We start from the raw sequence: 23,161 nt of genomic DNA on the forward strand, positions 1-23,161 counted from the left end.
GTCATAGAAGAATGTCATCTGTGTATCTACTAAGGGGAAATATGCTATATACAACTGCATTAGAACAAGGCCTATATTTAAGTGCATTAAATGAAATACAGTCCACTGTGCAGTGAAATTAAAGGCACAGACAACTCCTGAGCTATGGATTTGAATTATCTGTGTTACCGGGTTTTAGATTGATGATGATCTTGATGTCATATGAAAATGGTAAAATATAACCAAACCCTCTCCCTTCAGTTCCCAGAGACAGATTCTGCTGAATGATTAGAAATGCTACAGAAGAAAGACCAAGTGAACCAGGGAATAATACTGTTCCTGAGAAGTTGCATAGCATCTTCCATAATTAAAAATTCTGATTGAAAAGCACCATACTACTGAGTCTGTAGTCTCAGTATACAGTTCACAGTAAAAAGAAGCACTGGATGACCATCTTGTTGCCATCAGGACTCTGCACTGTATCTTCCCTCATGATCCCAAAACTGAAATACACTGCACAGGTCTGAATTAGATTTAAGAGACAGAAAAAACTGGCAAAACATAAAAGATTGCAACTAGTCACATATCAATTAGTCAACAGCACAGTGCAACAAAGCTGATATAAGTTTTATTAACATTTGAAATGGTTCTTGTATCACCTCTCCAAGAACACACTATTCTTTAGTAAGGTAGGAGTGATCTCAAGAAGCAACAGTGATATGGTCAAATACAAGAGGACACATTTTCATTGTGTTCAGCAGTCAAGGATGTCAAGAATGAAGGTAAGTATTAAAAACCGGCATAGCCTAAAAGCCCCTCAAGTAAAAGATAAAGGATACAAAACTCTTACAGATGATAGAGACATGCCTTAGGAAAATAACAATAGCACTGGAGAAGTAATTCCTGTCTCTGAACAAAGAGGGCTCTTTGAAAGTAAAAATAAACAGATATAGCTAAATTGCAAGAATGGAGTCTATAACAGAAATACTTCATCATTTTGAAATCTTATCCAGTAAACATGCATAGTGATACAAAAACAATAAATACAATGGAGACATCAGAAGACCCCACCAAAAATGACTCATCCAATCAAAAAAGATGAAATATTTTAGAGTGCAAACCAGATCAAAGGCTTCTTAAAGATATTAAACACATGAAGCCTGTTAGGAAATTAGGACATTAAGAAGCAAAGAGAGAAATTAATGAAAATGTGCATACTGCCATTTAAAGTGGAAAATGAAATAGAATATTATAGGGTCAGCCAAAATATTTGGTACTAATAATCCTTTCATCTTTTATTAGCGTAAATTAAAAACAGAATGCATAATACCTGAGAATTCATGATATGATTGAATTTGCCATCACAGTTATGCAAAAGAAAAAGCCTAACCCACTAATTACGTAAAATTCTTTGAAAGAGAAAATTAAAGTAATAGAGAAAAGGAAATGAATGACAGGATATTTAAACATCCAGAAAGTCTCTGACAAGGGTTCAGCAGAATTGGATGAAATGTTTTACTGGAGTGTCTGTACTGATGGGAGTGCTAGAGCTAGCCCAGTCAGAGCTAGTTTAAATATCTATGCTAGAGGAATATCTTGCGATGGTGGAAAAACTACATTATCAATGCATCTGTTATTTCAAAATATATTGGTTTACTGAGGTCATTTTACAACAACTTTTATGTAAAATTGTCATTTTCTCTTGCTTCTTCTCACCTCAGTATAGGTCCAAGAAACTCAGAACCAAGTACACCCAGAAAAAAAGAAACGTATAAATACCTGTTACCAAAGCAGGTGTTTTAAAATATTTATTTTTAAAATTACATGTCAATAGCTCTAAAAATAGGAGTTATCAAGCTAAGGTGTAAACTTTCAAGCTTATAAATGAACGTGAATATGATCTTTTTTCCATTAGGTTATCTGAAATATGTGTTTGAATCTTTCTCTTACACAGAAACACAGAATACATCACTGGAGGATCTTGTAGATACTAGTCAGCTCCTTTGAACTTGAGRCATGATAGAATCCTACTTAAAGTTTCCCACTGAGATAATATGTATGAATTCTGAGTTTCTCTTTCCTTTGTGGCATTCTGTCTAATTTGCTTTATTGGATATGTGGTTGCTCAGCACCTGATGAAAATGGGCCTTTTGCAAGGATCATTAAATAATCAATGTTATTCATCAAGCCATTTAGAGAGGAAAAAAGTTCACTTTATGCTGTTTTGGAGGTACTAAGGTTATGCACATGTTTTATAGACCAAAGAACTGCAGGAGAGGGACCTGAATGCCAGACACAGAGGACGATGCAGTCTGTAATTCTCTGTCTGATAATAACCAGATTATAGCTCCATAATTCCAACAAAAAAAACACAAGCAGCATGAAAGTATAGTGAGTATCAATTTGCCCATTATGTCTAATGAAATTAAATAATGCATACGGGACCACACATTTGAAAAATAAATACACATTAAAATTCGTAACAGTGTAAAGATTAAGGCAATATGATTTTTTTAAAGCTTTCATCCAGGGAGAAATAGCTTACTGCTTACTTTAAGTAAGATTAGCTAGCAAAATCCTATAGTGGACCTAGAAGAAAGCTTGAGTGTCAACAAGCAAATATTTTAATGTGGAAAGATTTGTATTGGTTTTAATCAAGCAATGATATTTTTGTTGAATGCCTTAAATCTTTAATTATAGCCCAAAAGCACTGAACATGACGAGAGTTATTTACTGAGTCACTGCGAAATACAGTTCAACATTTTCTTATAAATACTTTAAATAGAAAGAGCACAAGGCCCTCACTGGTACCAACAGTTATTTTTGGTATATTGATGTTTTCTGAGGTATTTCAGGGACTGATCTGAACCTCATGGAAGTAATTTGAAAGAATCCCAATGGCTTTCATGGGAGTTGGCTCAGGTCCTTAATGAGAGTATTACCACCTGTAGTAGTTAAAATGAAATGTTGTCTTGTGACTGATATGGCCTCAAAAAGTAGAATCTGTCACCACAGGCAAGCCCTGAATATGAATTTTTTAATGGGGGTGGGGAAGATAACAACTAATGTAATTTGGTTTTACACCTTGGGAATGCTTAGATGACATCCATGGCAGTTGCATGCATGGATGGAATGCAGCACATAACATGCTGAATTTGATTTTCATAGGTGTTCAGTGCTGTTACATTTCACAGTACTGTTGATTTACAGCCCAGGTCAATTTTGTCACAGGCATCTGAGAGAGAGTACTATACCGCTAGTAACAAATATATATTTATATGTAGCTACACAGAGAGAGAGACAAAAGCTGAGGCAGGCAAGGAAACAGACTATTACGCTACAGGTTTGTCCTTTATCTTGTATAAAAGATAGAATGAGGGCCTACAGCTAAAGTGTGTGAGTTAACACTCCATAAATTTAACAGTCTGTGGCCTACTCAGTGGTAGAAAGAAGGAAGCAGGAGTAATCTTGCTACTTGCATGTAGGTACCTAACCTGTGAGCATGTGTGAAGAGTGTCATCTCCCCAAGCTTCCCAAGTACATACTCAAGGGAAAGTTGCCTCCTGTAAACAGGGCAACTTGATTACAGTAATCAAAGAAAGCAGATGAGATTAGAAGAAAACTGCAGTAGATATACATATCCTGATCAGATATGTAAACCAACCTTTGAAATAGTCAGGTGATCATCACAAGCAGCCATTTCCTTCCCCCTTTCAAAGGACAAACAATGCTGCCTGCAAAGAATGAACCCTGTCCAGCAACTGTAATGTACATTTACTCTCAATTTGCAAATGAAGTAGAACCTGCCAGACAATCCTCATCATGAACCAAACTGCTGAAGTCTACGTAAGTGCATCCACCCATGTTTTCTGATTTTGTATCATCTACCCAGTACTATGGTTTTATTGTGTGAGTGAAAGAAATAGTTGGTGAATATGAGGAAGTCAGTAATGATCACCAGAATAGCAAAGTTTGTGACAGCAAAATGTAAGGTTGATTGTGTTTTACCCTGAGAACAGCAAGACATTTTTTCAGACACACCTAATGCAATCCCATTATTATACAAGCCACTCCTGAAGTTTTACTTAGGAGCATATTGCAGATTTGTCTCAAGAAGAGCGAGGAAATGTTTGGCTCAGTTATGCTTTTAGAAACCGAACTTGAGGGAATGAGGGCCCAGAGCAGCAGGAACTAGATTAAACAGAATCCCTGCTCAGGCTGTGGCAAGCAGCCCCCGGGAGCATGCTGCTGCRGGGGGCTCTGCATATCGTCTTGTAGTCAGCAGGGTGGACTCCTCCCCGGAGAGAGTAACCTCCCCGACTCCTCTGAGAATGAGTGTGGCTTTGTCGTTTCTCTTGTGTGACATCCTACAGATAAAATCCAGACTTCTTGTTTGTAGGAGGTGAAATTATCTTGTTAATCACAGGCTAAATCCAACTGTTTCTACTTCTGCTGGCATAAGGCCTGSTGGTAGGCCCTCTGACCAGAAAATCTGCCAAGCGGGAAGTTGTAATACGGAAAAACAGCTGCTGCTTTTCCTGTTAAAGTCCCAGGCATACTGAAGAGCCCAAACCGTGATCTTAAGTTTTCCCTTCCCAGCAGAAAGCTTAACAGTGTGTGACAGTATCAGTGTGGCCTGATCACCATGCAGAACAGACCTCTGAAAATACATATGGATTATTTAGGACTCAAAGATCCATCTTAGAGCCCTTTTGGGTGGTTCAGGTATGGAATTTTAGCCTCTAGACAGATTGTTTGCCAAGTCTTGAACAAGAGCAATCAGTAGCCAAAAAAGTGGAATTTTATCTCATACTTTGATGAAGTATACTTTTCTTTATTTAGATATTGCTTATTGGGTTTTCATGGAAGGAAAAAGACAATAAAACACATTTGAGACTTGATAAAAACAGGGTATGTAACATTACAGAGGTGAGAAACTTGTCTCCATACCTTTACAGCTTGTTCATAAGCGTTTTTTTCTTCTTGCAGGAGTCACTGAAGTGGCTCCTAAACCTAACCTACTTCATTTACAGATAAACAAAACCAAAACATCTAGAAATCCTGATAACATTAACACATGAGGAGGCCAAGATCCAAGAGTTACCTTGGATTGCTTGTTCCTTATGCTGCTAGAAATACCAAGTTCATAATGTAAGTGATAATAAGTTTTTCCTTCCGTAGGGAAAATGTTGCCACATTACTGTGTGAGTAACTTGTCCCCAACCAATTTCCAGAACAATATCTAACATTAGCCTCAACCTTTGAAAGTTTCCCCCACTGAAATTCAGTAGTGGAGTTTACTACAGCAACAGCATCTAGGGCCTGATCATTTGTCCATTGAAATGAATTGAAAGTCTTTTCATTTCGTTATGCATGGAATGAAGGTAGAACCCAGGAAAGATATCAGAGCTTGGAATGTGATCTTGTACTGAAGAAAGTGTTTTCTACCCCCTGCAACTTCTTTGTACTGAAAATAGCAATGCATAACATCTTCCAATATCAGAATTTTCAGTGAGAGCTAGTAGAAGCTATAATGGTGAAGAAAAGCATACCAATATTCATATTTTAAGAGAAAAGTTTTAATTACTTATATTTCTTAAATGCATCCATTATTCTTAAGTGATTTTTATCATACTGTTACATAAATTATTATTATTTGCTTTTAGTATGATCTATTCAACACTATCTATGCATTTCACTCCAGCTAAGTGCTCTATTCAAGATTTTCATGTCACCACTGTGTACAGAAATTTTCTGTGTGCGAGATCAAAATGTCCATATAGTAGCTGGGATGGAAGGTAGACAGATGGTTCCTAGTGTTTGTAGCAGTTAGCTCCATAATCTCAGACCAAGTCTAAGAAAGTGGTTTCCGGAGAAGCAAAACTGTTAATTACCTCTACCTCTGAACTGTGGGGCATCTTATAAAAATTTCAGACCCATTAGTGTTTTGAAAATTATGTCTGAGATCTTGAACTGATTCTATATTCTGCTGAAAATACTGAGAGAAGGTTGGATGTGCTCATAGCAGTTTGAACTGGTGATGAGACACATYACAGTGTCTGGAACTTCTTAAGGGCTTTTGGCTCCATGAGGAGGTACGCTGCAGTCCTCTACATTCAGAGATGATACAGGAACATAAGCAACATTTTTTTTCTCCTGTGATAAGATTTTAGTCAATCAAAACTGGCATAAAAAATATCCATAGTTCTGGTGAATGATCAAGTAGGAGAGCCTAGACTACTGAGCCTAGCCTACTGAGGCTGAGGCAAAATCCAAAAAAAAGTCCTAAACTGCCATTGGAAAGGATTTGTAAAGTTATGAATATTCAAGAAAAGAAGACTGCTGACATTTCCTCAGAAAGTTTTCCTTTACCTCTAGTATCATCCCAGTCTTGATGCAGCTTCTGCTAGCTGATGTTCATACAGTCTGATCTCACTCAGATATTGGGCCTTCTTGGTCACACCGTCATTATCGCAGGATATGTTGTGGGTGCTTCATTTTTAAGTCATCTGTCGAGGACACATAGTCAATGTATTGTTTAATCCCACCTATGAATTTAATTGGAGAAAAAGTCTTTATTGGAATGCTAACACAGGCTGAGTAGGTAAAACTTTATGACAATAGTCCTTTAATTTCTACTGCTAATCTTTATTGATGGAACAGTTGAGATTAGGAAAGTAGAAATTTGGGGTTTAAGCCTGATTTTAGAARTGTCAGTTCATTAAAACCAAAACTGGGTACTAGAAATGTTGATTTAGTCTCAAGATTTAAAAATTCAACTGAATTTTGGAATTGTTAAAATATGACAGTTTTTAAAAATCACGTACTTATCATATTCCATTTGGGATGGCTTTTCATTTCATATATTTTATTTTTCCCCTAAAAAGGAGAAAATGCTTTACAGATATCAAAACAGAAAGAAGCATTTTGGTAATTCTGATTTCTGTTTATGTTATCATTTCATAAAAACACTGGAGAATTCAATTTTTTATTCTTTTACAGTACACGATAATGAATAAAAGTTTGAAAAGTTTCAGGACAGGAAAGCAAAACTATTCCCAGTCACACTCTTAGGGTCTTGCATGCTTTGTGAAAAAGAAAAAAAATTAGTTTTCATCCCAGGATCAAATTTTACTGCTTCCAAATGAGGATGTATCTTTGGTAACTTTGATTCAACTTCCTAGCAGCATAGACAGTGTGGGGTGGGTTTTTTTGTTTGTTTGGGGAGGGTTTTGAGCTATATCAAAATCTTAAAAGTTTGACAGTATTCAAAATGGCATTTCCCCTTTTGTAGAAACTCTCTCCAATAGCTGTAAAAATGACAGAAGCCTTCAAAATTTTGTTTGGTTTTACTCCCTGCATTAACATCTTTGAGAATCTTTGTGTGAGGCCAGTCACAGGTTGATGACCTACATCTGTCTCATGGTGAAACAGCTTCCATATTACAAAATCTATCATCACAACTGGGACTGACACCATTTCTCGAACTGTTATCACTGACATGAAGGAGCAGACAGGGAACTGGTCTTCTCTTTTGTCTCCATAAAATAATAGATTATGTCTGAAGTACAAGCACAGAGCAGTTTTTGAACACTTGCTTTATTGCTACCTGTGTGACCTTACCTTTGAGACCTCTTTTATAAAGTCCAAGTACMTGAGGATAAAATAAAGATAAACTATAGGTTGCTAAAATTTTCAATAATGTTGCTGTTCTACCATTGAGAGAGTTGCAACAATTGTTTGATCCCTTTTTTCTCTTTGGGACAAGTGTTTGATGTCTTCATGAAATGGCAGCGTGCAGAGATCCACACAGCATGCCATATCCCCAGCACAACTGCCCTCTGCATTGGATAATGATTGTAATGATTTCATATAGAAATTAAATGTAGAATGTAAGAAGGACATGCAATATACTTTTGTGTGTAAGAAGGTTTTCAAGGTCAACCTTTCTGGAGATGAGATAAGGAGAAGAATCTATATGCTACTTGACACTTAAGTTTCTAGCATCTTGTTTTCAGTTGCTTCAAATTTTGCCTAACTCTAACTATTTGGGCTGAATTATTTTAAAAAATTTGGGAAAGTATTCACTTGTTAGCATAGAAAAATATTTGCTGGTCTGAATTTAAAATAATTCGGAATTATGACTGTTAAATAAGTGGTCAAAGTTTGGTAGTATGGAGATGCTGTATCAGGGCTGTTCCCTTTACTGTCATTTAAAATTTGCCCAAAGTTGTCCACGTTCACACAACTAAATATAGACTTCCTATTTTTCAGCAGCAGTATTCCTTGAAGACTCTTTTTTAGCCTTCACATGCTTCAGCTCTTGCAGTGAAGATGCTGGCTGTTCCTGGCAGAAAGGAGTGGAAAGCTGCCTGACATATATGCAAAGGGAAAAAGAACTAGATCTGCTTAGAAAAGGGAAGTGTGGGAGAGCTGGGGAGAGGGAGCCTAAGGTAGAGGGTATTGTGACAAAAATTTGGAAAACCAGGCTTGTGTCTGTGACTTTTTGGAATGAGACACAAACGCTTTTTTGCTTGATTGCCGAGTTGGCCAGGTATTGCATTAAGTATGTCCCTGTTGTTATGCTTGAACTAATAAAATCCTGCTGCAAAATAAATGAGAATTAATTGGGCAGGATATCTTAGATTAGATAAACCAGATCTGGGACCTAGGGAACTATGGAACTTAGTTCGTCAGGAGAATGAGCTAAGATAAGCAGGAAGCCAGGTTTTAAGAGGCTCTCCTGGAAAATAAAGAAAGCGAAAATGGAATTAGACACTGTTTTTATGGTCAGTCATTTTAAATGGAAGTATTGCTGACATTTATCAATGTCTCAGTGAGTTTGCGATATAACCTTTTTCTTTTAACACTGGATATACGAGTGCATATGCATATTTAACCTTCAAATACAAATCTGCAAGTAGCACAGGCTCCTTCTATAACTTCTAAAGTGAAGAGCATATTTATAGAGTATTATGTAATTCAGAATGGCAAGTATATGACAATGGGCATATGACAAGTATATGACAGAAGCATTGTAAAAAGCTGGCTTTATCATCATTTCACTATGGTATGCCATGTAACTGCTTGGTTTTATTTCCTCTGTAGAATCTCCTGAATTTCCAGGAGTCTCCTGCCTACACATGGTGGTTGCTATTTGATGAGGCAGAGTGATACAGAATTTTACTACAGTGAGACATACATGGCTTCTTATTGTGCTATTTATTTTTGCTCTTAAGTTAGAGGACCATTCTGATGAAAAAAAAATACAGATGTCTGTTATGAATGAAAAGTACCATCTTTATAGGAACATACACATATATGCATGTGTGTGTGAGGCAATGAAACAGTTTTATAATTATACATTTTATAATTATACATATCAATTACCCCAAATAGTCTAATTAGTCATTCCAAGAAAGATGATAATTCACTGTTCAAAATTTCTATTAATAATTTAGAAAAGGACCACATGTTTCAATGATCTAAAGGATAAATCTTTTTTTATGTTCATAGATATTAGCTTCATTTCTAAAATTTTAAATATGTTCCTATGTTCCTAGAGAGAGCATTTAATATAGATATCCTCCTTGCACTTAATACAGATATCCTCCTTAGATGCCTTTCAAATCTAAATACTGGTGAGTTGTGTTCTCATTGTTTTTAACATGAATATTCTTAACACATACAAAAGATAATAACAGCAATATCATTCTATATCTAAAGGCAGATAGCAGCTTTGCCAAAGAAAAGTACATAGAACCTTTAATAACACTAGTACGTATTACTCATATTTTTTCATATTCTTTCTACTGTATATTTGAATCATCTTATCTGGGTGATACTAGCTATCATTTTATCATTGTTGCAGACTCCCACTTCAACTAAATTATGAATACATTCCAGATTTCAATTTGAACTATAAATTGTGCAGCATAGCATGCTCATGAAAAGTATTTATATTAAATACCAATATTGTAATACTTACTGATCAAATATTAATCGAATGACTTCTCTGTCTGTACAGCAGGTACCTCAGGGCATGAAGAGTGGTCAGTGATAAGTTAAGGGTGGTGTTGATTTTTATTTTTAAACCTCTGTCAGTTTAGGACCCAAACATTTGACAGTTGGATCTTTGCCCTGATCTCTTACAGTCTCATCAGAAGAATTACTTGGGGCCGATATGGACCAAAATTAGGCATAAAAAAGAAAATTTTTATGTAACTTACATCTGTTAGAAATGTGTCGGTAAGTATTTTTAATTTTTCTCTCTTCTGTTTTCCTGAGGGCATGTTTGCCATGAGCTCTGACTTCTGTTTTTTCCACTTCAGCTTATACATCATGTGTTCTTGTATGGGTTATAGCTGGCAACTCTTCCTCATGTGCTACATCTGGGARCATGACTACGTGAGAAATTTATAAATCCTAGATTCTATATTCAGTTGCCATCGTGTCGCCATATGCAGCTACAAGGACTGTTGGACTGTTGGGTGTGTTGACATTATGTGTTCTCTGATGACAGTCACTACATATTATTTTTTATTCAGGAACTGCAAAAGTCAATAAATATGAAGGATGCGCTTATAGTCATTCCATCCCAGAAAGGGAAACCTGGGGCTTTTTCCCCAAACTCTCTTTTTTCTCTGGATCTGATACCCAAAATAGCACCTTTGGGTCCAAGCTGGGGGCTGTATTTAAGGATGAACCATGTCAAAGAAAGCACTGACTTTACTGATTATAATAAAGTTTATAGAAAATATTTTAAAATAATTTCTACATGGTGTCATAACTGACTTCCTGACTTAACCTCATAGCACCTCTGTGAGACAAAGAACTTGTGTACAAAATACCAGTTTTCTTTCCCGGGGTCATTCAGGGTATCAGTGCTAAAGAACTGAACATAACTTTTCTGAGGCTAGAATCAAGACACAAACTACTGCTAAACTGCTGCTAGGAGGATATTACCTATTTCTGGGACACTCAGTAAAAGTCAGAGAGACAAAAAGCTTAGACTCTTATTTTCACAATAGGGACAACGTGGGCTCCAAGGTGTTGCTAAAAAGGTCCTCTTGAAAAGTTCAGATTTCATAAGACTTATATGAGATGTATTGGCTTATTCAGAGCTTTAATTAAAAATCATGGAAGGTCCTTTAGCTCATTAATTTAAGATGGTTGCCTGTAAATGAGAGATTAATTTATGCTTGTTTTTAATTGTTGGATGCCACCACAATTGGCACTGCATAAAAACACAGTACATAAATAAAATATGAATTAAAACAAGTGAATAATTATAACTACATCAGCCTAAAGGCAAGAGGCATTTTAATATCAGAGTCTAGTAATGGTGCATGAATTAAGAAGGATTAATTTTTCTGAGATGGTTCAGAAGTATTTAGCCTTTATTCTGCCCTTATTTAAAATGCCTCATACAATACATCTCAGTATTTTACATAATTTAAGGTTTCATAAAACATTGCGTTCTCTCCCTGTGAGGTTCTTCAACATGCTGAAACTCTCCTAAGATCTTAGATCTACAAACTATAACCTTTGCAAACAGATCTTTTGTTCTTTGGCTTTACATTGGTAATCTGTATTATCAGTGCCTGTTCATACAGACCAGCTTCCTCAGTTAGGGAAGTACTTTGTTTATAGACAGAAATAGAAATACACTTAGATATACTGATGGGTATATATAGGTAAAGATATTCCACAACTATCAGAACACCACAGTTGTAAGATTGTTTAGCATTAAGGTGTCGTGGAAAATGCTTATATTCTTTTCTGTACAGTCTCATTTCATTTAATGAGGTAGCAAGGTGCAGCAGAAAGCCAAGTGTCTGCTCCATTGACGGCCAAATCAGAAAGGCACGGTTCTGTAGTTCTGTGCTCTTACGAAACAGAAAATATATATGAACTATGTGCACTTTTTAGAAAACATAATACAGAGACTGGCTCAGTAACAAGGCTGCTCACTAAAACCAGCAAAATATTTCAAAATATGTATAATTTGGGGGCTTGAGTATTTCCAGTGTCTGTTCAACTGGAATAACTATATAGCTAAAAATAAAAGAGTGTCAAAGGACTTTTCTAGATTGGGCTCAGATTTTTGCAGGAAGCTCATATTACCAAAAAATGAGGCCCTTTTTGGCCAGAATGTATTGTAGTTGATAGTATAGCTGTTATGATAATGTGCCTGAGTAGATTTCAGGAGTTTTTGATTTAAGAAACAGCAATGGAATGAGATGCAGTGAGAGAGTAGAAATTGTATTTCCATATTAATGCCATTATTAATTTTTTGATAAATGCTTTACTTATGAATATGACCGCACAATAGCCTGGACTCAAGCTATTCATCGAGCACTGAAACACCATCTAAGCTGCCTGAACACATCTGTCAGTATCCTTTGATCCCGCTTGTAACACTTCTATTCCAGTTCTGGATTTTTGGGCCTTTCCTCCACAGAGTCTTACAACTGTAACAGATTATTTCAAAATGTGTGGAAGCTTTGTGATGTGAACACACATCTACTGGGACCGGATTCTTTAAAGTATATATGAATAGTAAATTAGTTAGATGGAGCTCTTGTATGCCTAAAAAGTGTTTCAGTTCCCTCAGCATGTGAGTTTTCTGTACATTAGAAAGCAAATCACAATCAAAGAGCTTTACATGGGTTTTGTATTTTGACCTTGGGCAAGTCACTAGGGCCCTCTGTGGCTTGGTTTGAAGCTCAGATTCCTGCATGTGCAAAATGCTAATGCTTTGTGCATCAAGGTGTACATTCATCATGTTTTTGTCTGTGTAGAAATATGTGCATCCTAGAGCTAGCTATTTTTTTTCAAAGTTTGTAAAACTAGTTTCTTTTTTATTACTTTTGGACAGCATTGTATACACATTTTTGCACATGTGTTTCCAATACCAGCCTGGACATTTTATATCAGTAGCAAAAGTTCTTCTCCAATTTACAGCACAGAGGTCCTGAGTTTTGCCTCTGTACTTAAGGAGAATTCTCACTGGGTTTTAATCTCGACTATAACAGCTTCTGCAACCCTGGAGTTCACAACCTGCCTCTGTGCTTTGGCTATGAACGCTTCTTTTTCTCCTGTGGGAGGAGCAGTACCGCCCCCCTTTTTTTTTCCTGGGAAAGGATGGTATGACCTAAGAGGTTCTGTTTTATACTAACTTTCTTACTCTTAAAACTATAGCTGACAGTTCTGCATACAGTTTTGCACCTGTTAGGGTGTTATGAAATGGTTAAACTATGGCCCACCCAGAATCTTCCATCCCATGTGTCTGTAGGATTTCTGGATTTTAGGAAGTACACTGCTCTTATCTTTTTTTCCTTCCTGGGTGTTCCTAATTGCAGTTATTCTTTTTCAAAACAGGACTTTTAGAAAGAGGAGAATTCTTTCTCTGCTGAAGGAATGAAGGCACAATCATCTACAAGCTTTGCGTAGCTGGCTTCCCTAATCCCAGAGTCAAACCAGCCTTCTGCTGGATAGGAACTCATACACTTGAAGGAGTGAAACCCAAAGAGAAATACCCAAAAGGAGAACAGGAACCCACTTTTCCTGTTGTCTCTGTCTGTCAGCAAGCTGCAGAAGCACATGGCTTTCCATCCTCATGGACATGAGGGAGAAGGTAAATAGCTTGGGCATTAAGAGAGTGTGAGACCAATAAACCTGTTAAGCAGCTCCTCAAGGGAATCTTAAGCATCTCTGGAGGAGAACAGCATGGAAGATCCAAGACTATGTCCCTTTCAGATTTATCTAGAGAACATTAGTGGAAATAAGCATGTTTTGTCCCTTCCCAGGCAAATGACGCAAGTGGTCTGAAGACCTACTAACTGTGAACTGCAAGCCTAGCAGAGGTGAGTAGTTATGTCTCCAAATATCRTGTTTTCTGTATTTAAATAGGAAAGCAAACAGCAGTATAGGTCTTTAGGTTTCTTTTGACTAAAGTCCTGATCTTTTCATAGAAATTAAATCAAACAAGGAGGAGAATGTTATGGTAATTTATAAAGTTATGGATAGGTTTAATCAAGAACATTTGTTGAAAACAATGCATCCTTTTCCTTCTTTGTCTGCACAGCCTTCCTGGAATTTCTGATTTAGCATCTTGACTTTTTTCCCCTGTTTTTTAAGCCTTGCAAATATTCTGCTCTGGTTTGGGTACAGTTTTTAAAATTTCTGATATTCTTGTCTCAGCTGTGTCAACGTACAAAGGAAATAATCCTTGATCTTTCTGGAGAGTCTATTCCAGCTGAGAAGATAAATTGTGTCTGGGATCATGTTCTCAGACTGCAACTGTCCAGACAAGCTGATTGGTGACATCATGCCTTCTTTCAGAGGCTTGCTTCATATACTCATTGCTTTTCTTATTAGCCTCTTATAATTGCTCTACCTCTCAGCACTGCTTAATTTTATGTTGCCTTTTCAGTTAGCTCTTTTAGCTCTTCTCTGACTCCAGGGACATCATCTAAATTGAGCAAAATTACTTTTTTTTTATTTGCTCAATGCATTTGGAACATAATTTTTATTGATGGAAAAAAGTAATGGACAATGAATGAATTATAAAACATTGTGCTCTCTTTCATAGGTACTCTAAAACATTTGCTGATGAACAGATATATTTGTTTGCTTGTATTTAGAGACTATTTTTATTTTGTTTTGTTGTTTCATTAGAAAATGATGTGAACCGATGTGTTTTAAACAGCAGAAAAATACATATAATCCTGTGAAATAATACTATTATTCATACAGGAAAAGTTTCTTTAGGTGTTTGTGTTTTGCTGAGGTAAACATAGAACTTTCTTATGTTTTTTCACTGAATGGAAAATTTGTTTTAATTATTCTACCTTAACTTGGATTGTCAGTTTAAATTCACCTGCTGAGTGCTATGAACTGGTGCTGGCATCTGTATTCGTGCTTGAAGATGTCCATATTCATTAGTGGATTTCTTTAGCTTAACAACACTCGAAATTAAATGCAACCTACAAAGCAAGCATTTATCATTCTGAGATACATGGAGAGCTAGTGCTGTTAAAGGAATGCATTGTTTCAGCCATTAACAGTCCAGTCTGATTATGAAACTCTGTCTGTTTCTGGTAGGAACCACTGCAAGAACAACAACATCATTACCATCTGTGTCCTCAGCAGAGACTTCATATCTGAACATTTAGCATCTCAAAAATTCTRCAGATGTTGATATTGCATTATTCGTTTAGTTAGAGACTGCCACAGCTGTGTACTTTCCTGTATATTCTTTCAAACAATCTGGCAGCAGACTCTAATTTGAGCAGTGCAGAGTACAGACTGCAATTTTGATGGGTATTACTGTGGTATACATGATTTGTGCCTRTTTGGCCAACTTGCATCTCTGAAGAGGCAAAATGGAGTATTGTCACTGCACAACAGCAATTTCAGTAGTCCAACGGCAATTTAATGGATTGAAAGAAAATGAGCATGCCTTGTGAATATATGAATGGCCCTGTGCCACTGAAATTATTTTAGAGAACCCTTTCAAAGCAATACATCRACTTGTCAATCAATAGATTGATGGAGTGAAAGCAGCGGGGTAACAGAGAAAACAGGAGGAATGGTGAAGGAAAATGAAGGAGTAAAATAGTAGAAAAAAGGAGGGAAAGATGTGGAAGAAGTGGAAGAAAAACTGAAATGCACTGTACATGAAAAAAGGGAAAAGAAGGAAGCAAAATGGAGCATACAAAAAATGAAAAAGGAGGAACAATTAATTAAATGAAATGATAAGGAGGACAGGAAAAAGTAGCTGAGCAAATATTTGTTGAGGTATGAGAAGACCTTAAATACCACCTAAGCTAGCTACTTGAAAATCTAGCCAATCCAAAAAGATAGTTTCTAAAATATTTCAAGTGAGAAACTGGTTAAAAATACTCTGCTTCTGCTATGACTGCACATCAGGAAAAAAAGGGGTTTGGAATCCAAATTGTGAAATGGCTGTTGAATATGATTCTTCCCCAGGAATCAGCACAAATGGGAACAAAGCTCTGTTTATTTTTTCCACTCATAGAAACTGATTTTGGAAGGCTTGAAAGCAATTTGTTTTCATAGCTTGTGACTAGGGAGCCAAATCACAAGAAGCTCCACAGATTTCACTAAAAATACTTTGATTCTGTAACAGTGAAACTGAAAGTAAAAGGTTATGAGACCTCATCTCAGTGATGCCTCCTGTAAAGGGGCTCTGTGTTTTCTGAATTTGAGAGAGTCAGATCTCATTTGTCTTCACTAGTTAAATGTTAATCATCAGAAATAACAAACTCATACATGAACATTGGATGGTTCCTTTGCACAAACTGTGCAAAGGAAGATCAAAGTAAGAACATCCTTGTCCTATTGTTCTGAGTTTCATTGACTTGGAGCAATAGCAAATGAAATCAATCTTCAAAACACAATAAAAGAATAACTCAGAAAAGTCATCTTCATAAGTGATGTCTAAATTAACTGTCTCAATTTGGGAAACATTTATCTCATCTAATGTGGCAAAGTAGCAGCTTTTGTTTGGCTACTGCAGGACAGACAGACTGTAGGAATGTGAATTCTGTGGATTAGGGATTTGAAAGGAAATGCCCACACCTTTTCTTTCTGTGCAAGTAGCACAAATTTTCCTTTGTTTTATCTGACATGCTACAAAGAATTAATATGTGGGAAGGGAGCCATCCTCACAGTTCAAAGCAGTAATTGACCGGTCTTCAAGGGGCTCTTCCTCAGCTCCTGCAGAAAAGAAAAGGAAGGCCTTTTCCTCTCCACATAGTGGCATATTCTTTTGTTCTTGTATTTTTTTTTCTTATGACAGCTGTTGGATCTCTGTATATGTTCTAAACTCTGACAGGTTGTTTTTTCTGGGGTCAGAGAAAAGGAATTTCTCACTGAACAGGTTATGTTCATGTTCACTTTTTCTTTTCAGCTCCCCCACAGCAGCTGGCGGGCTTAGGCAGTTAGGGAGGCAAGGCTGGGTCTGCGGATGGTTTTAAATTTCACTCACTCAAAGTGAATCCCATTGGCTTTCTCAACCCTCATCTGAAGAGGCAATGCCTGGGCTCTTAAGGTCACTGAATTCTTGGTCTTGGCCTCTGTAAAGAAAGCTCAGCATCGTCATTCTACACTCCTGTGCCAATTTTATAGTCTTATTGGACTGGACTCGTTAAATAGCTCCTTGTGATAGTAACTGAGGAGGACCGTGCTACTTTGCATCTCTTTACCACTCCTTTGGAATTAGTTTAATAAAGATCCTACCTGTCACATGAAATCTGTTCCACCTGGCAGCGTCTGGCTCCTCTAGAACAAAATTTAGCATCTTTTGGGGTAAGTGTAAGAAAACACCTGCTCAGTATCATCCAGTAATAGTTTCATTTTGCATAAAGAACTGGAGAAGGATAGTCAGGCAATAGCAGAATAGAACAGTTTTATAAAACCAGCAGTATGTTTTCACCTTGAACTCTGTTGTATTTTGATTACTTAGGTGGAATCTGAAACGGTGACAAAAATTATTTGTATCATTTTGTATTACTGCATAGAGACGGACAAAAATATTTAGTTATGTTTAGAGGGCAGGGATTGTTAAAGTAATGAAAAGCATGGAAAAAGTAAACCAAGAACTCATTCAATTTTGAAGCAAGAACACATTCAAATTCAATTTAAAACATGTAAGAGGAACCACACCTTATGCAACTTAATTAACCTGTGAAACTGATTGCTACAAAATATCATTAAGAGTAGTCTTGGAAAGATTGGTCATTTATATCAATAATAAGGAAACTGACAGTCACTTAGAATAGTATACACTTGATTTTAAACTCTCATCATATAGGGCTTACAACCTTAGCTGGAAGGGTTAGACACATAATTTGCCCGTGGAACAAGTTATCCTCAATTAGTTGTTCTAAGTTGTTCCATAATATCTATTATAGGATCAGTTGCTGCATGAAAGAGATGGTACTGGATAATGTTGGATAGAAAATTAAATGTAGCAGTAGACTAATATGGAATGTACAGTTGCTTACTCACACATAACCTGTCTAATAAACTCCTTTCAAAGTAAAAAAAAAGGGGGGGATTTTAATGTAGTTCGTTCCTTTTTTAAAAATTAAAAATAAATAAGATATTTAAACTAAATGTCTATAACTAACGGTCTTATTTGGTAAGTCCTTGTTGCTATTGTCCGTGAAGGAAAATTTCTATTTTTCCCCTATTTTAAAATCTCATCTAGATATCAAGTATTACCCTCTCTAACTTAAATATTGTTTTTTTTCTTCAGAAGGCATGCTTGTTGACCACCACATATACTATCAATCTATGGAATTTCTAATCTACTTTCAAGCACTTTATTTTTAAATCAGTCTGAAAATGAGAACATGAAATTAGATAACGATGTGCAAGATCTTGCCAGTCTGCCCTTCTAAAACCAAATGTTGGTTCCCTCTTCTATTTTTTTTATATTTCTACCTATTTTTTAATATTTTCCCTTGATCCTTAGCTGTCTATGATTCTTTGATTAAGTCTAATTTTACCAGCATTTTGTGCAGTAACTTTTGCTGAGTTTTATTAACCAGGAGTGTACTTTGATCTTTCCTTTACATGTCCACACTTCTCAACATCAAACATTAAGAATCTGGGGAGCCCTAGCAGAAAAAGAAAAAAGAAGAAAATAATGTTTTAAGTGACCATTGAAATTCACGGGACAAGTTCAGTTTTTACTTGTGACATTATGAGAAACCAAAAGTTTCAAAGCCTAAAGACAGCTGAGATGGAGGCTAGGATGAATGATACCGTCATTATAGGACATAGGGGAAAGGATCTGATACTGCATAAGCAAACAAGTTGCCCCCAAGCAGGGCAAAACAAAACTGCCAGACCTGGGGCAGTGGGAAATACATAAATATATCCACCCATTCTGATCCTAAACCTACAAATGCTTATTCGTCAATGAGCAAATTGCAGACARCACAATCCTAAGAAAAGATCTGTGTAGGGTTTTAGCCACATAAATATCATCCTAAGTTCTGGGTTCAAGCTGTTCCCCCTTTCATTATTTTCAAACCATTATTACTCTTTCAAAAATCACATTGCTTCTGCATGAATTGTACTGCCAAAAAACTTGAGGAGGGCAACTGTGAGAAAAAAGTATTTTTAACTTTCTAGGAGCATTATTGATTCAATATGTAATATGAGAAAACACCACTTGCCTAGGTTTTCTTAAAAACTGAAGCCCTTCCTAATTGTTTTAGAAACATTAATGTTTCTAACATTTCAGATCATCAAATTTTCTCATAAAATTAATAACCTATAGGTTATTTTATACAGTTAGACAGACTCTGAGCCAGATTCCCAGCTGATTTAAATTTCCTTAGCTTCACTAAAGTTAACAAAACTATGCCAATTAAATAGAAGCTCTGGATGTGGTTAAGGTTCTTACAGTTACAGTAAGGCACGTGCTCGTGTTATTATTTATATTGCGGTTGTTCCTACGAGCTGTGCTAGAGCGACATATACCAAGAACAGTGACAACTCTCTAAATATAATGAGATGAGAAATGGCACATTCTTTTGTACCTTGGTGACTAGATAGCATGAATACTGTGTTGGAGTTCCTGTGAATGGTTGTCTTCTTTTCTAAAATAATTAATCTCAGTCATGTTTCTGCCCCACTTTGGTGTGCTCTGTGCACTGTTTTTCATACTCTGTGTGAATTCTGTGGSAAAGCACTTCAGAAGCCGTTTAGAGGGAAGAGAAAAAGATCTTCATTTCCCCAGCTTGTTTAGTAAGATCTCAGGTCTTACATTTAGCAAATAGTCTTTTGGTTTGAGATGTTCTAAGAAGAGGTGGGCCGATTCCTTTACAAAGGCAATACAACACCTGGCTCTATAAAATTTTCTTGGGACTAGCTGTGGAATAAGTATACTTCAGTTAACCCACCTAAGTTTACTTCTTCTTCCTGTTGATAAATCTCCATGCATTAAGAAAAGAGGGGAGATGATGCTTCTGGAAGCAACTGATTCCTTTTTTTGTATAGATCTTCATTTTCTCTAGGGCTGAAAGTTCAAAGGTGTTGTCTTTCAGTTTTCGTTTTCCAGAAAGTATATGTCCCTTCTGTCTCATAACTGACCAAAATGTTCTAGATCTTGTTTTATGTCATTACGTGTAAGAGTAAGTCCACAAATGGCAAGCTTGAGCTCTAGATTGTTCCATTTATAAAAATCACAGTTCTTTGCAGGATGGTCAAATAATATCTCTGATATGCTTTTCAGAGTTATAAAGTAAGGAAAACTGTCAAGGGTTGACAAAACCCGCGTGGCTGATAGCACCATGTGAGAGGGCACTTGGTTGTTCCTACAGTCTGTAGCAATGCTTCAAAATGTATCAGGCACTACAACTGCAGCATCACTTTAGTTTTCTGCATGCATTATGGAGTCTTCTCTTGTGGAAAACATTCCTTCTTTGAAGTGCCAGAGATTTTATTTTTTTCATAAATACTATTTTTAAATTGTCATATCTTGTTAGTGGCAGCAGTAACATTAAACCTTTTTTTTCTTAACTATATGCAAATTGCAGAGGAGAGACGGTACTTTGTGTTAATGGACCAGGCCTTTCACCTCCTGAGACATGAGAAGCAAATGAAAATGTAGCTAATCACGTCCTTATCCCTTGTGTAAACAGGTCAGAGTAGAGAAAAATCAAATGAGTGGCAGCCTTTACTTAACAAAGAATGTAGTCAGAATAGCAGGAATCTTAGATTATGCTACAGTGGAATATGTGACAGATTATGTAGAGGAATACTTATATAGCATTTACATAAACCGTGAAAGATGTCTTTTTCAAGTCTAGGCTCTGACGAGGAACATGTGTGGAAGTTTAACTTGGACTTCATATAATGCTCCACTAAAGTCACCATTCTGTATTCTTAATATTTGGATACTTTTTTGAAGCATAAAGTCCTTGCCTTCAAAAAACTAAATTTTCCCAAGTTTTTTCTTTTAAAATAAAAAAGAAAAATTGCATTAATGAAATATTCAACCTAGAAACTCCTTGCTGCGGTTTCATTGTAATAAATGTACTTGGTTTTAATAAAGATAGTAAAGCTTTTGTAGTTCTAGATTTCAATTATAAATTAACATTAAATGGAATGTTAAAGTTTGAATAGGTTATTTTCTTTGAACTTAATGACCCAGATCCTTGGCTGCTGGTAAGGAACACACAAGGCAGCTCAGGTGAAGGGCATTCAAGGATGTCTGTCAGCATTTCTTACCAAGCTGCTTCTCCATACAGGACAAGGAACCAAGCAAGCTATTCTATAATATACCCACTGCTAATTGCTGTTATAGTATTTGCAGCTGAAGGATTCATGGTTGATTTCGTGACTTTGTGCTGCCTCTGTTTTAGGATGATCAGATCTCTCTTAGTTTATAGTGTGAGAGTAACTTCACAATGACTTATGTCAGTGAGTACTCATGACTTCAAAAAAATCATTTTAGCAAATGAAATTAATTAACAGTCAGGCTAATTTAACCACTTCATTCCAATGAGAACTACCTTTTTTTTAATGTTACCTCCRAAATTTCCTTCCACAATAAATTTTCACAGTTAGTTTCAGATTGCCTTTGTGTTAGTGTAGGGCTGTGAAAGGCTGGGTTGTGCATCTTTTCAGTGGAGAAACACATAATGCAATAATGTTCRCCAGCAGAATTATGTAAAAAGAAATCAATGTTTACCTTCTATATTTATTTTCATTTATTTCCTCACATGTCTTACGTTTAATATACATTTGTTAGGCTTTTGTATTAGCTTAAAAAAATTTACTAGAACACTGATGCTGTCTTATGCACTTCACAAAATATATCCCCCAGCCCCTCATATTTCCTCTCTTTTCCTCCTCCTGAATAATTGTGTGGTAGAGTTGTTCAAGAGGAAGCTCACGGGAACCAGCAAAAATGCATACACACAGTATTTTACAGGTGACTGTATTATTCCTATTCCCCATGTGTTGTAGTCTTAGTGCAATTTGCTGTCAGCTTGAAGTTATTTGCATTTTTTAAATAGACTATAATTTAGTCTTTATCTAGACAAAAAAAAAGTCATATCTATCAACAATTTTATGTCAATAATGTATTTAGTAGATAATGACAAGTTATTCTTCCCCCTTTTCCTTGCTAAATCCAGTATAGTGCACGACTGTTAGCCCCTCAAACTGGACTATTTCTCTTAACATTTTGCTCAGAAGCCCTTTGTTGGAAAAAAAACCCCTAAGATGGGGGATGGGATCAGAGAGCTGGAAACCTGCATGGTTCTTATTGTTGCATTTTCTCTAGATTACGTCAACAAAGTAGGAGATTTTGATCCTTACTCGTGTGTGAAACAAACACCTAACATTAAGGTGTCTGAAACCTGTTTGGATTTTGTAAGTATATAGCGGAAACGGTATGTCCCCTAACTTGTCCTCCCAAATTGTGATGATTTTACAACCATGCTGAAGTATGACTTAGGTGGATTGAAGCTTGGATTTTTCTTTGGGAGTGACTTAAACATGAGCTCCCTGCAAAGGAGTTTCTGTAGCACTAAGTAATTCTAATCAGAAGTCAGGATAGCAACAGAAATTATTGAAGCTTCAAACTATATTCACTTCTACAGAAATTTTGAATAGAACTGATAAGTTAATGATGCATGTCTCGCATTTCTGCTTAGCCCAATACCCTTGCCCCTTTCTACACAAAAATTCTTGACCCCAGAGAAAAGACCCCCAYAGATCTCAACTCAGAGAAGATTGTATCAGAAATGGCTGAGCCCATGTTTCCATGTTAGGTGGGGTCTTTGCATAAGAAGTTTCTGTGTTCAAGAAGGGAGCACTGCCCATAGTTTATTTCAGAAAGAAATTATTGTGAAGGTTTTACATTCTCAAAGATGTTTAATATTCATCTGGTATGCCAATGTGAATATATTCATCAGACATTTTCTGGTTTTGCTTGGTTTGTTCCTTCACCATAAGGAACATTGTGACCAAGGTTTGAAGTATTTATGGTTGCCAAAAATGTAACTTTCTCTGTTATTAATACCTGTTACTTTGTTGAAATGAAAATACGTAGTGTTCCCTGTGGTTCACATGCCAGGAAAGTCTCCCATTCACATTACACAGTTGACTAAAAGGAAAAATGGGATAC

This window comes from Apteryx rowi, unplaced genomic scaffold, assembly GCF_003343035.1.
Source record: "Apteryx rowi isolate R43461 unplaced genomic scaffold, aptRow1 scaffold_127, whole genome shotgun sequence".
Classification (NCBI taxonomy): Eukaryota; Metazoa; Chordata; class Aves; order Apterygiformes; family Apterygidae; genus Apteryx; species Apteryx rowi.